Raw genomic sequence first — 15,624 nt, 5'->3', positions numbered from 1 at the left:
ATGCTGGGAAAGAGCGAAGGCAGGAGGAGAAGGTGTGACAGAGGACGAGATGGTTGGATGGCATCACTGACTCGATGGACATGAGTTTGAGCAACTTCTGGGAAATAGTGAAGGACAGGGAAGCCTGGCGTGCTGCAGTCCATGGGGTCACAAAGGGTCAGACACGACTGAGCAACTGAACAACAGCAATTATTTCAAAGAATTCAAGTGATGTTGCATGTAAAGACAAATATGTGAAAGCCTATCTCCACTGGCTTTTTTTCCAAAATGAATTTTCTCACCTTTTGCTTTATAAATTGAATTCATTTTACCCCCTTAATCCAGACTCAAGATTCTGTTTGTATACTGGGAAATTCCTCCACCAACATGTGTGTAAGCCGATCCCCTTTAAAGTCTGCTTGTTTCTGAGTGTAAATCTGCTTGCTCCCCAAGCCCCTGCGACGAGTAATATCTGGTGCCAGTAAGGTCCACCAGGTGCTCTGCCAAAGAGAAGCATTGGGAGTGACCTTTGACAAGTGAAGTCCCTGCCTCCCTCTGCACCTGCCCATCTGCTCTGGTGATGCTTAAGAGCCCACCAGAGGTGGCCATGGGAGGGGACCGCCTCGGGAACCAAGACATAGGCCGCTCACGTCGCGGCTCCCTGGTGTTTTAAAAGAAAGACCATACTTGCTCTTGAAGTTTATGAGTTTTTGTTTTTCCTGTTTTAGGCGATGCAGAGACTAAAAATGAAGAGCACAATAAATGCTTATCAGATACCTTGGATAAGCTTCTATGCAAATCAGATGAGAAACTTCAGCTTCATCTGAAGGAGAGAATGGCAGCTTTGGAGGATAAGGTGAGCCAGCCCCACGGCCTCTTTAGAAAGAGGCGCTTCTGGCCTGGCCCGGCCTGTGTGTGGGGGAAATCTCCAGCATAGGAGTTGGAAAACTCTTCCCATAGAGGGCCCCGGAGTGAATGTCTTTACTGGTATGAATAATTGAGTAGCAGCATTTCATGCTAGTGAATAAGCGTGACAGCATCCACAGGCAGTGTGTAAAGGAACAGACATAGATGTGTGCCTGCAACCTTTACAGAAAGCGTCAGAGAGCCGGATCCACTGATGGCCCCAGTGTTACCAGCCACCATGCTAGAACTTTCTTCTAGGTCCACCCTCACCCTTTCGTTTCTTTCTTAGAAGTTTATTTCTGGGGCTTTGCTGGCAGTCCAGTGACTGAGAGTCTGCCTTGCAAGGTCAGGGACACAGGTTCGATGGCTGGTTGGGGAGCTAAGATCCCACAGACCACGTGGCAACCATGACAAAGGAATCCCGCATGATGCAGCTAAGCTAAGGCCTGACACAGTCAAATCAATAAGTTTAGTTCAGGATCTTTTACATAAAGTGATAGAAAAGACTGAATCAACTAAAAGCAAGTATTCTCATATTCCAACTCCAGCCTTCTCTCTTTTCATTTGCTTTGAAATATGGCTGAGAACCTCCACCAGAGCAGCTCAGTGGGCAACATTCTGGTTCAGGTTCGGTGAAAACCTGTCCCACCTGCACCAGTGCCCTAAAGACGAGGCCCAGAACCTTCCCCGAGGTTGGCGTTTGGGCAACACTTGTCTGAGAGAGACCAATGGTCACTACAAGTTCTGTGGCACGTTTTCCCCCCCACAAAACCCAAGATGAAACACACACCTCACTAGAGACCACACAGTGTGGTCCCCTCACTTCACCCTGACCTGTGGGCTGGCCCTGAGGTGGGGATAGTTTTGTCTCAGGCTTGAATTTGGCATGTGAAACCTGCGCCAGTTTCCTGAGTGACCACTGAACTGCAAAAAGCTATAAGCAGTTTCACTTCTGCCGGGACCTGGCCTCCTTGTATCTAAAAGATCAGTCAGGGAAGGAGGAGATTGTCTGTGTACAAGTTAATGTTAAAAGTTGTCATCCAGCCTCTTGCTGGCACTTCACTCTGGGCGCGAGGTCCGCCACTCATCCCGAGGTGCTTTATGCTTTCAGACAGAAGAGTAGCCATCCCGCAGTCCATGCAGCATCTGTAAGAATTGACACTAAAGCTGTTTGTATCTTTTTCAGAATGCTCTCCAATGGGAAGCTAAAAATGTTAAAAAGCAATTAGAAGAAATGCAAAACAACAAGCTACTTAAATCTCTAAATCGTTTAGCAATTTGTTAAGAGCTGAATTGAGCTGGGTTCATTGTTCCAGTCACTAAAGATGCTTAGCAGATGTCGAGTTACATTTTCCTTATGGCTAATCCACTGCTGTAACATGTATAGCATTTCTGGTTTTGAACACTGAATGTGTTTGCATTATAGATGGATTTAGAGTGTGTGGCCGTTGTGTGTGGTTCAGAATTCTGAGTAGTCCTTTCTGGGTTCACCCGAAAGCTGAGACAAAGCGTGAGCCTTTCACGTGGACTGTGCTGTCCGTTAGAAAGATAATATGAGCCACATATGCAATCTAAACTTTCTTAAAAACCAACAGGCTATTTGACGTCCTTTTTTCACTGCGAGTCTTGAAATCCTGTGTGATTTCCACATCGAGGTTTGCACCAGCCTGTCTCACGTGCTCAGGGGCTGCAGGAGGCGAGTGACTGCCATGGCCGACAGCACAGAGCTGCCAGGTTGAGTCAAGTGACTCAGAAACTTGGCCCGTTTGACTTGTTTTACCCCATGAAGAAGTGGGGTGTAGAGGAATGAATGTGAGGAATGCCCAGGAATGCAGGTGAGCTCCATGGATACAGTTTAAAGCAATGAGAGGAGCGAGGGCAATAGAGTGAGTCCTGCCCCCCTACCCGAAGCCCCGTCCCAAGTCCAGCTTCTCTCTACAGACTTCATCATTGTTAATGGCTTGCCGTGTTTCCTCCAGAAGCTTTTCTACACCTGAGATGGAACTTCTTATTCATTATGGTTTATAGGGTTTAATACTGTTCTGAGTGCTTCTATTTGCTATGGGACACTTAGAGAATATTTTCTCACAATTAAAATATTTGGAGTTGATAACTACTCCTATAACCTGTTCTACACATTTTGGTGCAAGTCATTTTACATCCAGAAAGCAAGCGGTGCAGGCTGTGTCATTTGCTTTTTCATAGGCCCAGCTGATTCTAAACCTGGAGACCCTGAGAGCCGAACTGGACCAGACGAGGCTACGAGGGGCTCCCTTCCTCCATGGGTAGGCCGCTCCCCCAAGCAGCTCCCCTCAGCGCTGTCGAGTGTGACAAGGGCCTGTCTGGTGTGCGGACAGTATGACTGGGTGTTGCTCATGGTCACACCTCAAGGAGCCTTTAGCTTCGTGGCCAGTGAGGGAGAAGAGACAAACATTGTTCCTTAGGGTCAAACTTGGTAGCACGGAGTGGTAGTCACAGGATTGACAACACTCAAAAACACAGGCAGAGGTTTGGAACTGGGTGGGAGGGGGGCGACCAGTTGATATTTGGGTGTATTTATTTGAGGGGCCTGACAGACTGTGACACTGCCATTTCTTAAGAGTTGCAGAAGGTTAATAACCTGTAGTCTTTTTTACATGAATGGAGACTGAGACATGACTTGTCATTGACTATGGTGGGAGGAATCACCTGGCTTGTGAATGAGGCAAGCAGATCAAAGTGTAACACAACTGGGCACAGATTTCTCAAGCCTAGTTCTTCTAAAGCAGAGTTACACCACATGTATGAAACGCTCAAACCAGGACCAGAACTTGCTGCTGGTACAACTCCTGTGTGCCAGTTCAAAATCCATTTCAGGTCCCTCCCTGGTCATTAAGTAACCAATGTGGGCAAAGTCCTAACATTAAAAGTGAAAGGTCTTAAAAACGCTTTTTCCAGAATTCTGTATGTATTAAACTCTGCCACCTAATCTCCTGTTGCCAAAGAGTAGTGTGAATAGCTTATACAAACCTGTGCAAATATTTCTTTTTTGAGTTCTCACGCAGAATTACTCACACCAAGCTACTAAACAAGGACCCTTGCTGTACCACATGTTGGAGGGGTTCTCTCTGAGATGGTCTCAAGGGGGAGGGGTGGGCAGGGTGGGCGCTGTCTGTCTGTGCACAGAGGAGAGGTGAGGCTCACAGGAGGAGGCCTGAACCCCCAGCACTCTTCTGTTTTCACGGTGACCGTTAGGTAGTTTCTTATAAATCATGACACCCGCAGACACGACCGCCAGAAACATCATGATTCCACATGGTTACACAACTCGGGCCTGAGGATCTGAGGGTGAGCAAATGCCACTTGACTTGTCTGACCGCCGGTATCACTGTCACACATCCCTTCAAGGAGCGGAACCTCAGAAAACCAGAGAAGATGGCCAGGCAAGCTGCCTCAGCAGAGTCCACACAGCATGCTCCCATCTCTCCGAGAGAACGGGCTCCACAGACGTCACCAGTCTCGCCTGAGTGAATCAGAAGGAAATTTCAGCATCATCAGGAACACATTTGACAGGGAGTTGCGGGGGGTGGGGGAGGAAGAACCGGGAGACTCGGGTTGACATATATACAGCACTGATACTACACATAAAGTCAACGAGTGAGGACCTAGTGCATAGCACAGGGAAGTCTACTCAGTGCTCTGTGGTGAAGTAAATGGGCAGGAAATCTAAAAGAGAGGGAGATACGTAGATAGATAGATAGATGACTGATTCACTTTGCTGTACAGCAGAAATTGACACAGCAGTGTAAAGCAACTATACGCCAAAAAATGGATGAATGAATTTTTAAAAAAGGAACACACTGGGCACCCTAGAACTTGTAGAAATGAGGAGTCCACACCCAGGGTGCAGCACAGCGCTAGGGCTGCCCTAATGTTGGTTCACTGCCAACGGAATGCCTGGACCAGGCCTCTTCTACCCCAGAGATCTCAATGCAGAGGCGGGGAGGCAGCCAGTTGCAGTCTCACCAGAGCTCTGCTCTTGCTCACACAGCCATGCCAAGGCTGAGATCACCGGGAGAACAAGGGACTCACAGTCCACCTCAGGACAACAGACACAGCTGCAGTCACTCACTTCGTGAACATCCTGCTGCAGTTTCCTGTTCCCGTCCTCGGACTTGAGGAGGTCCTTCCTGGCCATGTCCAGGTCCTCCTTCAGTCACATGGGCAAAGAGGGCTGCCAGGCGCTCCTCCATCTGGCTCTGCTCCTGCTTGTCTATGACTTCCTGGAGGTCGATCACCTTAGCCAGGTCTTCCTCGTGGCTTAGAGGGTCTCTAAGGGGGAAAGGAAGCCTTAGACAGCCTTGTTTTGAGAGGGAGGGACCACAGCACTTCCGGGCAATCGGTGAGGTCAAAACTGCCTTCTGCTCTCTGGGAGCTCACAAGACCCTCACAGCCACTCAGACCTACATGGTATGTTGGTGAGAGGTCCCGACAGCCCCACACAGACTGGATGGTAAGACAAGAACCAGACAGAGAGTGAGACCAAGGACTTGCCTTTCCATTGGCGCTTGGCATGTTTCCTTGCTCATGATTTACATCAAGCACCCTGTGCATTAGTATCTTTTCCTGGTTATTCTCCTCTAAGAATCATCTGCTAAAACCAAAAAATTGAATTAGAGTAAAGAAATAAGTAAAGACAGCAAAACACCTGGAAAAATTCAAGTGTAAACTGAAAACGCAACATAAAAAGAAAATACATGGTGATACTATCCATCCCGAATACCACCAGATGATTAGAGTCAGAATTTCTCTTCTACTGGACAAAGGGGTACTTAAGAGATCCTGCAACTCTGAGCCACAAGTCTAGTTTACTAGTCATTAAAATAACCCAGGTGGGAAGGTCCTCAATCAGAACGATAAATGACATCTGATGCCCACCACTACAGTTTTCATTCTTTTTTTTTAAATGAAAGGATTCAAATGACAAACCCTTCATGGAAATTACACAATGACTGATCAAACTTACCTCTTTATATGTGGCACCTAATTCTTCTTCTAACAAACTACACCTTTCGAGTGCTACTTGTAATCACGCTCTCAACTCAAACAAAAGGGGCCAAGTCACTGTGTGTTGATGTGTGTATATACATTAGTACACTTCTTAGTGTATACTCACCCTAATACATAGATACTGTCACAGAATACCTTTAATGTCTCTCATTGATCTTAACGTCAAGTAAATCTGCTTGTTAACAGCTTTAAATTCTAAATTTGAGAGAACAAAATGTTATCCTAAATTAATTCTATTACCCAGTTTTTAACTGCAAGTTGATATACAGAATATAATAAATCTGGAGACATTTATGCCAACTAACACTTTTTAACTGGGGGTTTCCCAGGTGGCTCAGTGGTAAAGAATCCACTTGCCAATACAAGAGGGCAGGTTCGATCCCTGGGTTGGGAAGACTGCCTGGAGTGGAAGATGGACACCCACTCTAGTATTCACGCCTGGGAAGCCCCATGAAGAGAGGAGCGTGGTGGGCTACAGTCCACAGTGTCACAAAGATTTGGACATGACTGAGCATGTACACAGGCAACGCTTTTTAACTATATAAAACTCTGACTTCTTACAGAAAAAATATATATACAAGAATTCAAGAAGCTCAAAAGTCAAGTAGTTACATAAATACATGCATCATCCACCTAACAAGACAGCAAGTGTACAAATCCAGGACGACTGGGTGGCTGGTACCCTCTCGTCCAGGGTCTTGTGGTGCTCAAACAGCAATTTCAGTGCGCTGAGCACCTCCACGTCGCTGGTCATGCCGGCTAGGGACTGCGCCTGCTGCTTGCCCACCGTCATCTGGAGGGATGACACATACCAGGAAACCAGGCACTCCAGGTGCTCCAGTAGCAGCTGCAGGGCAGGGCCAAAGGAGCACCTTCAACCTCATGCTTGATTCAGGCCCAATAACTCCTCTCAGACTCACCCTATAGCGGAAAACATGCTAAGGCACATCGGAATCCCGCCAGTTCAGGCTAAAGTTAGAGTGGACTTTCCCAGGGGCCCAGTAGTCAAGACTCCACACTTCTGCAGGGGTCATTGGTTTTAATCCCTGATCGGGGAACTAAGATCCCACACAAAGTGTAACATGGACAAAAATGTAAGTTAAGAGAACTCCCCCCTCAAATGTTCTAAAATTACATTAGCTCTCATCATAAATTTGAAGCAAGGTATGAGAACCCCGAACTGATCCACCCTGGTTTGCTCAGTGGGAAGGTGTGAAAAATGACTTGGAAATCAGACAGAGTTTAAAGACAGCACACGGAGGCCAGCGGTGACCCCCGCGGGGCAAATGTCAACACGTGAGAATCCCCCTACTGACCCTGGTATTGCGTCTTTCCACTCTAAGGTCAGCGATTTCTTCTTATTCTTTCAAGAAGCTGCTCCATGCATATTTTTAGTTCTTCAGTAGGAGTTGGAATCTCCTAGAAAACAGTTAAATGAGAAACTAAATGCAAACATAAATTAAAAAGAGAGAGAGACTGTGAAGACTGACGCTGTCAAGTCTCTCCAGGCTCCACACAAAGGATTTCCTTGCCCCTCCAGAGAAGAGGGGGTCCACTGACCACACGAGCACACAGACCACCACAACTCAGACCAGCCTTCGGCCTCCACCTCAACCTGGCAGGCATGTGGCAGGGGAGAACGTGGAATCCAAGCCTACCTTCTCAAGACCCAGGGGCATCTGAGAAGCTTTCCAAAATATAAACCTAACAACAAAGTGGATAAAGAGATTCTTAAATGACACACAGACCAATGACCTAGAGCCACTGGGGAGAGTGAAGAATAAAGGGAAGGTCTACAAGGCCACCAAGCTTTGGAGTGTTCCTCTGGGAGAAAGGTGGATGACACCTCAGGGCCATCTGTTAGCCTGACTCCACAGAAGCCACCCAGTCATTCAATCAAGTGGTTAAAATGTTAAATTTATGTTATATGTATTTTACCACAATTTGCGTGCACATGGGGCCCTCCACATGGTGAACTTTCTCAAACTGAACCACATGGAATCTTTCGTTCTTCTATTTTTCTTTGCAGAAATAAAAAAATCCTGGGCTACGTATCCCCTACTACATACTGAGTGTCCAGCACCCAGAACAATGCCCAGCACTTGTAAGAGGCATGTAGTAGACATGTGTAGCTATGAGGGTGTATGTCATACATGTAAGCAGTAGGTACCTGACATTAAAATACTGGACACACTGGTCTGTGCTTTGTAAGATGGGAGACATTAACGGGCTTAGCCTTTCTGCTTCAAGGACTGACTCTCTAGCTCGATCCTCATGCCCCAGAGACTCCTCCAGCCAGTGTATCCTTTCTTTGGAAGAAGGGAGACGTTAAGGGGCTTAGCCTTTCTGCTTCAAGGACTGACTTTATAGCTTAGTCCACGTGCCCCAGTGACTCCTCCATGCAGTGTTTCCCTTCTTGTGGGGCCCCCACCTGTCCTCCATGTGGCACCTGCACAACCTCTTACAAGGTAATCCTGCTGGGGTCGATCATGCCCACTAAGGCCAAAGCGCCCTGGCCGGCAGGGTCCACAACTATGCTAACAAAATGAAACACAACCCCAAAACTTCACTGGGTGAGGCCCAATCTGATGGGCCCAGCCCCTGGCTGCTCTCACCTCAGGCCACTCTGCTTCCAGGACTTGGGCCGAGGCCAAGTTCTTCCTGGTCTTGGTCTTTGCCTTGGGGTTGCAACACTGAAAAAGTGCCCACAGGCGGGCCCTTTGGTTACACTCTCTTGCGGATGGGGGCAGCCCCCGACTTCAGGACCTGCCGAGAGGGGGGGGGAACCTATGGGGCAGCCCAGGCTTCCAGACCGAGATGCTGGAAAGCTCCTCCCTGGGGTGGTGGTGGAAGGTAGGTGAAGGCTGCTGAGACTGAGCTTACAAGGACACCGCCCCCTCCCCAGCCTCAAGTCCCTCAGGCCCTAAGTGAACAGACAGCTCTGTCCCCACTGGACGTGTGTGTCAGAGGAAACTCTGGAGAAGGCAGCATCACTCAGAACCTCTAGGGTTTTCCAAACATAATGTCCAACATGCAACCAAAGAAGCAAAAAAGGGTGTAACAACAAACAGGACCAAGAGAAAAAGAGCTGAACCAGATCCAGAGGTATCAGATGTATATCAGCATATCAGAAGTGTGCTAGAGGTATCAGATGCAAATGTCACCTGTTCAAAAATATACTTGACAAAAGGAAAAATTTCTGAGAATCAAAACCGACTCTCGAACTTTACAATAACAGTGACTGAATTTAAGAACTCAGTCTCTGGGCTTAACACCAAATTGGACGTAGCTGAAGAGAGGATCAGTGAACTGAAGGACTGGTCGAGTAAAAAATATATATAAGAGAGAGAAAAAAAGGATAGAATATATTGAAGGAGTCTGTTGTTAAACTATGTTGTTAAAAAGTATAAATGGGGACCCTCATGGTGGAGAAAAGACAGAAAGGGGAATAAGAAATGCCTCCAGGGGTTGAAACTAGAGAGCCTCTTGATGAAAGTGAAAGGGGAGAGTGAAAAAGCTGGCATAAAACTCAACATTCAAAAAATGAAGATCATGGCATCCGGCCCCATCACTTCATGGCAAATAAATGGAGAAACAATGGAAACAGTGACAGACTTTATTTTCTTGGGCTCCAAAATTACTGCAGATGGTGAAATTAAAAGATGCTTGCTTCTTGGAAGGAAACCTATGACAAACCTAGACAGCATATTAAAAAGCAGAGACATTACTTTGCCGACAAAGGTTCACTGAGTCAAAGCTATGATTTTTCCAGTAGTCATGTATGGATGTAAGAGTTGCCCCATGAAGAAGGCTGAATGCCAAAGAATCGATGCTTCTGAACTGGGGAGTTGGAGAAGACTCTTGAGAGCCCCTTGGACTGCCAGGAGATCCAACAAGCCAATCCTAAAGCAAATCAGACCTGAATATTCACTGCAAAGACTGATGCCGAAGCTCCAATATTTTGGCCACCTGATGCAAAGAACTGACTCATTGGAAAAGAACCTGATGCTGGGGAAGACTGAGGGCAGGAGGAGAAGGGGACAACAGAGGATGAGATGGTTGGATGGCATCACCAACTTGATGGTCATGAGTCTGAGCAAACTCCGGAGTTGGTGATGGACAGGGAAGCCTCGTGTGCTGCAGTCCATGGGGTTGCAACGGGGCAGATACTGAGCGACTGAACTGGCTGACAGGGACAGTGGTAAGAGTTGGTTCAAGAATCAGACCACTGACTCAAAAATGATAACCACCCATTGGTTTCAGCAGCTCTGTGGGTGCCTAAGGCTAGAAGAACATGTTCAAGCACTCAGAGGAAAAATGGTGTGGCTTTTAATGGCACAGCAACACTGAGAGCTGACTTTTCAAGAACAAGGAAGTCAGAAAATAATGGACTGGCATCTGTAAAATGCTGAAAAACAAATAACCACCAACCTGGAATTCTATACCCAAGAAAAACACTCTTCGAAAATGAAAGCAAAATAAAGACTTTTAGGGCAAGTGGAAATGAGACAACTCATCACCCACACACATGCACTAAAAGAATATTCAGGCAGTGCTTTGGGAAAAAGAAAAGTAGTCTCTGATGGAAATATAAAAAACAAGTAGAGACCAACAATGAGGTAACTGTGAGGGTAAATACTAACTTTACAAAACAATGATGTTAATGCCAAATATACATCTAACAGTTTAAAGTGTAACAGTGACAAGGAGGAAACAGTCGTGTCAGGGAGGCAGTAAAAGTACTAAGTTAGACTTGAATGTAAAACACACGCTGTGTCTCTGAATGTGCACCCAACAACCTGACAGAGGAGCACAGAACTAGAGAAACACTTCAAACTTCTAAAAGAAGGCAAGAGCAAAGAACACGGACTAGGTGGGACAAACAGAAAACACACAGCAACATGGTGTCTACACACTGAATATCAACATTATAAACAGAGCAAACACTCTCATTAAAAGATAAAGTGTCAAACTGATTCCAATGAAAACTGTACACTATTCACAGAGCTACATGTTAAGATGGAATATCTTTTAGACAGGTGAACCTAAAAGATACCCAGGCCAACAAGGACAGAAAACCGATGTGGCAATATCACTGTCAGATAGTCTCTAAAAAAGAAGCATTTCTAGCAATAAAAAGGAGCATCTCATAGTGATACAAGTTCAATCTAGCAAGAAGATGAGGATTCTAAACTTGAATGTACCTAATGACATAACTTCAAAATATCAATACATAAAAACCAACAGAAATAGAAAAGGAGTAACAGCCAAGTTCATAATCCCAGTGGGAGACGTTAAAGACACATCTCTCGTGGAACTGGGCCCTGGTATGTAGTCACCTGCAGCCATGAAGTACCTGAAATGCGGCTGGCTCTACAATCAGATGCGCTGCAAGCATGAAACTCACACTGGATTTTAAAGACTTAGCATGAAAAAAAGAACGTGAACTATTTCATTAGGTTTTATCATGTTGATTACACACTGAAATGATAATATTTGGGGTGTGTTAAAATAAAATATATTACAGGTAATTTCACCTACTTCTGCTTTTATTCAACGTGGCTACCGGAATCTGAATTACATGAGTGACAAGCCTGATCTGACTGATACACATGGAACACTGCATTCCCACTGATACATATTCAAGAGCCCAAGGAACATATAACAGAAAGAATATGTATTGAGCCATTAGGAAAGCTTGAATTATTTCAAAGGACTGAAATAATGCAGAGGATACTTAGGGATTGCAATGGGCTGACAGTTTATGGGCCCTCAAACTTCACCCAGCATGTGGTGATGATCCGAGGAGGCAGGCACCCTGTGAAGGGTCAGGCCAGGAGGGAATGGGCTCCTGTGCTGTGAGGACAGGGAGAAGCAGGAGGCAGTCTAGGAACCAGGAAACAGGCCTCACCAGATGTGGCACCTGCTGGTGATCTTGGGACTCCCCAGCCTCAAGACTACAAGAAACAACTTTCTGTTGTTTATCAGCTAGTCTACGGGATTTATAACAGTAACCCCAAAAGCCTACAATGGGGCTCTTCATGGAATTAAGCTAGAAATCAAAAAAGGGTCACTGGAAAAAGCTCCCCAAACATTGAGAAGTTAAATGACACACTGCTTGAAGAATTTCATGAATAATAATTTTAAAAAACACAATGAAAATTAGAAAATACTTTTCCATAAAAGATAATGAAAATCTGGCTTATTCAAACCTGTGGGACACAGCGACTGTGTTTAGAGGGTAACTTAAAGTCTTAAACACATACACTGGAAAAAAAGGAAGGCTAAAAATCAATTAAGCCTCTCTCCCAAGAAACCAGGAAAAAAACATAGCAAACGAAACACAAGGTAGATGGGGGAAAAAAAAAAGGAGCAGAAAACAAGCAAACAGAAAGCAAATATGAAGTTTTTTAAAAACAAAGCCAAAAGTTTGCTCTTTGAAAGAACTGATAAACCCCTAGAGAGACTTATTAAGACAAAGAGACAAAGCTCAAATCACCAGCATCAGGGGTTTTTAAAAGGGGAGACAACACATCTTGCAGATAAGAAAGATACTATGAACCACAGTTCACTTACTAACTGGAGAGTCTGCTCGCCTCAATAACTTTCTAGCAGGAGGGAAATGCTTTACTGAAATAGACCCAAGAAGACATACAAAATCAGAAAATTTTATTTGCATGAAAAAAATTACATCTGAAATTAAAAGCCTCCCCACAATAAAACCAACTGGTTTTGCCAATCAATTCTTCCAAAATTCTAGGGAAGAAAACAGTAATCTCACAGGAATTCTTGCAGTAAACAAGGAACACTCTCCAACCTTGTTTTATAAGACTAGCATAACCTTGATACTAAAACCAACCAGGAAGAAGTACAAGAAAGTAAAATTACAGACTCTGAGTATAGATGAAATAACCCTAAATAAAACACTAAGAAATAAAGTCCAACTGAAAGAGAATACATTGAGATCAGGTTGGGGTCGTTTTAGAATCACAAAATTTTTTTAAAGTTAAATCACATAAAAGAAAAATAATCACATAAAAGAAAAATTACCTGTTTCAAAATCTGCAGAAAATAAACAAGAAAATGTAATGTAATAATTTTAGTTCACAACTAAGAAAAAACTCTTAGTAAACTAACAGAGAAGAATTTACATATTTTGATTAAACTATCTACAAAAAAGCTAATATCATGTGTGATGGTGAAATACTGAAAGCTTTTCCTCTGATAATGTGAAAGAGACAAGGATACTTATTCTTACTACTTCTGTTCACCAATGTACTCAGGACTGGAGATCCTAGTCCATACAATAAGGCAAGAAAAAGTAAAGGGTTATCACAGTTTCAAAGGGGAAAAAAGAACTGATTTGCAGACATAATTGTGTGTACATAAATAAATACAATTAGAATGATTTGAAATATATGGATTTACCAAGTGAATATAGAAAAGTAAATTCTGTATCTATTAGGAATTTATAATGGCACTGAAAATATCAAGATATCTAATCAAACATGTGCAAGACATACGGCAAACTATAAACTTCTAAGATAAATTAAAGAAGATCTTAAAAAATGGAGAGCTATCTATATTGTGTTCACGGATTATAAGAACAACATAAAAGACACACACACACACACAGAGTTAACCGTGTGAGGTGATGCGTATGTAAGGCAATCATTCCATGATATCTATGGGCATCAAGTCATCGCAATGTAGACTTGAAATACACACAAACTGTATCTGTCAATGACTCCTTAGTGAAGCTGGGGGTCTAAAATCAGGGCCTGGCACCTGGTAGCTGGCAGGTGTGGGAACCCAGGTTCACATGCAGGCTGTACACACTCTTAATCACAGGTGAGACCTGAAGCAACCCAGCAACTCTCTATTTTTCTTTTTCTGTTTTGCTCTGTTCCCCTTGCCATTTGTGTTTAACAGATTCCCAGTATCGAGTGAGCAGTGTCAATGCAGCAATAACGTTTCCCCATCTAAGGCAGGAGCATGTAACACCAACAGACTTCCCATCACCCCGAGATAACTGGAGTGCCCCATCACAACAGAAAGCAAAGAAACATGACAGTCCCCGAGAGAGAGCTGCCCCACGGCAGGGGAAACTAGGTCCACCAGACGTCCCAAGGGGACCCCCAGGGGTTTGGAGCCCAGGCTGGGCCCCTCAGCTTGAGGCCACACTTGCCTTTCCACCATTCGGGGGGTCCTGGCAGAAGAAAGCCAGGCCAAGGAAGGGGCATGGTGTGGCCGGCCCGTGGGACTCAGGGCAGGACTGACTTGGGTCTGTGCTGGGCTCCATGTCCAAGTCACCACCCTTGGAGTGTACAAAGCTCTTGGGATCATTGTAGGTTTTTGGCAAAAAGCAATGGAGCTGAAGTCACTTAGGATGGTTTTTTTAAAAAAAAATCCTCACTGAGGATTCCCTCAGTGCCAGCCTCGGCCCCTAGTGAGATGCAGACTCCTTGTCATCCATGGCTCTGCCCGCAGCCTGCCATGGCAAGGGGAGGCTACCGGACACTGGGTGCCACATGGGGTTCTTCCTCCACTTTGAGTGAAGGGCTGCAACCCCCCAGGATGAACCCGGCTCAACCCTCCACCTCTGATGCTGAGGCGCCCTTGCCTCCCACGACCGGAGGATCTAGCCTCTCCCGGGACCTCCGTGTCACTGCACAAGCCTTCTCCATGCGGCCCCAGCAGGCAGGGTGAGCCCTGTGTGGAGCCTCCCAGCTCGCTGGCCTCACTGCCCGCATCAGGGCCTTGTATGTCCACTGAATGAGTGGATGAGGGCCCCTCACAATGACGGTGATGGTGACGAGGAGGAGGAAGTGAAGCGGGCTGAGATCCAAGTGTCAGTCCTTGATTCAGCCATCTGTGTGTATGAACTCATTTAACCTCATGACAAGATTGTGTGTTGGGGTTAGGGGGTAGGGGGTGGGTCCTGCCACTGTTCTCACCTTGGAGCCAGCAAGTTCACTCTCAGTGTCCAGGAGTGGCTGCAGCCACTGGCCACAGACTGGACAGCTTTAACACAAATTCATTCCCCCCCAGTTCTCGAGTCAGAAACCTGTGATCAAGGTGTGGGCAGGGCTGAGCTCCCTCCAGAGGCTCCAGTGGAGGGTCCCTCTGGCCTGGTCCAGTCCTTCGGGGACGCCAGGCCTCCCTGGGCTTCTGGCCACATCACCCCGACCTGTGCGTCCATCTGCACAAACCTTCTCCCCTGGGTGGCTCTGTGCCTCAGATCACCCCCTCTTTTCTTCCAAGGACATCTGTCGTTGGATTTAGGGTCCACATGCATCCCGGGTGATCTGGTGCAGAGGTCAGGAACTTACTTCCATCTGCCGAGACCTTTCATCAGAATAAGGCCACCTCTGGAGGCTGCAGAAGGATGGATGGCTTTCGGAGCCACTACTCAGCCCACCATACTTGTCATGAAGCCACAGGGCAGAGCCTCACTGGGCTTGGTGAAGGGAGCTTCGAAGAAGCAGGGCTCAGTCCTGGGGCTGCCTCAAGAAAACAGTTAGGATCAGGATACTCGGGCACAGAGACCGGATGGGCAGGGCTTGAAGGTGTGCTGGTGGGCGTGGGGCTCACCTGCAGGGAGCCTGGAGCCTGACATGACGGCCCAGGGCTGGGGGACACAGTGCATGGTTGGGAATGGACACATCCCAGCGCAGACAAGGGGAGGCA

The 15,624-nt window shown here is 46.0% G+C and overlaps 1 long non-coding RNA gene across 1 annotated transcript in view; it reads left to right on the top strand.

The window, feature by feature from the left end:
• The window catches only part of LOC133243988 (uncharacterized), a 32,829-nt gene extending 20,496 nt beyond the window's left edge, over positions 1–12,333 (top strand). Inside the window, exon 2 of the long non-coding RNA XR_009735243.1 lies at positions 708–12,333. This is a non-coding gene — a long non-coding RNA (uncharacterized LOC133243988). The remainder of the gene's footprint in view (positions 1–707) is intronic.
• Positions 12,334–15,624: the final 3,291 nt, after the last annotated feature.

Source organism: Bos javanicus, unplaced genomic scaffold (assembly GCF_032452875.1).
Source record: "Bos javanicus breed banteng unplaced genomic scaffold, ARS-OSU_banteng_1.0 tig00001624_1, whole genome shotgun sequence".
NCBI classification, from domain to species: domain Eukaryota; kingdom Metazoa; phylum Chordata; class Mammalia; order Artiodactyla; family Bovidae; genus Bos; species Bos javanicus.
This window is presented reverse-complemented; position numbering and strand designations above follow the sequence as displayed.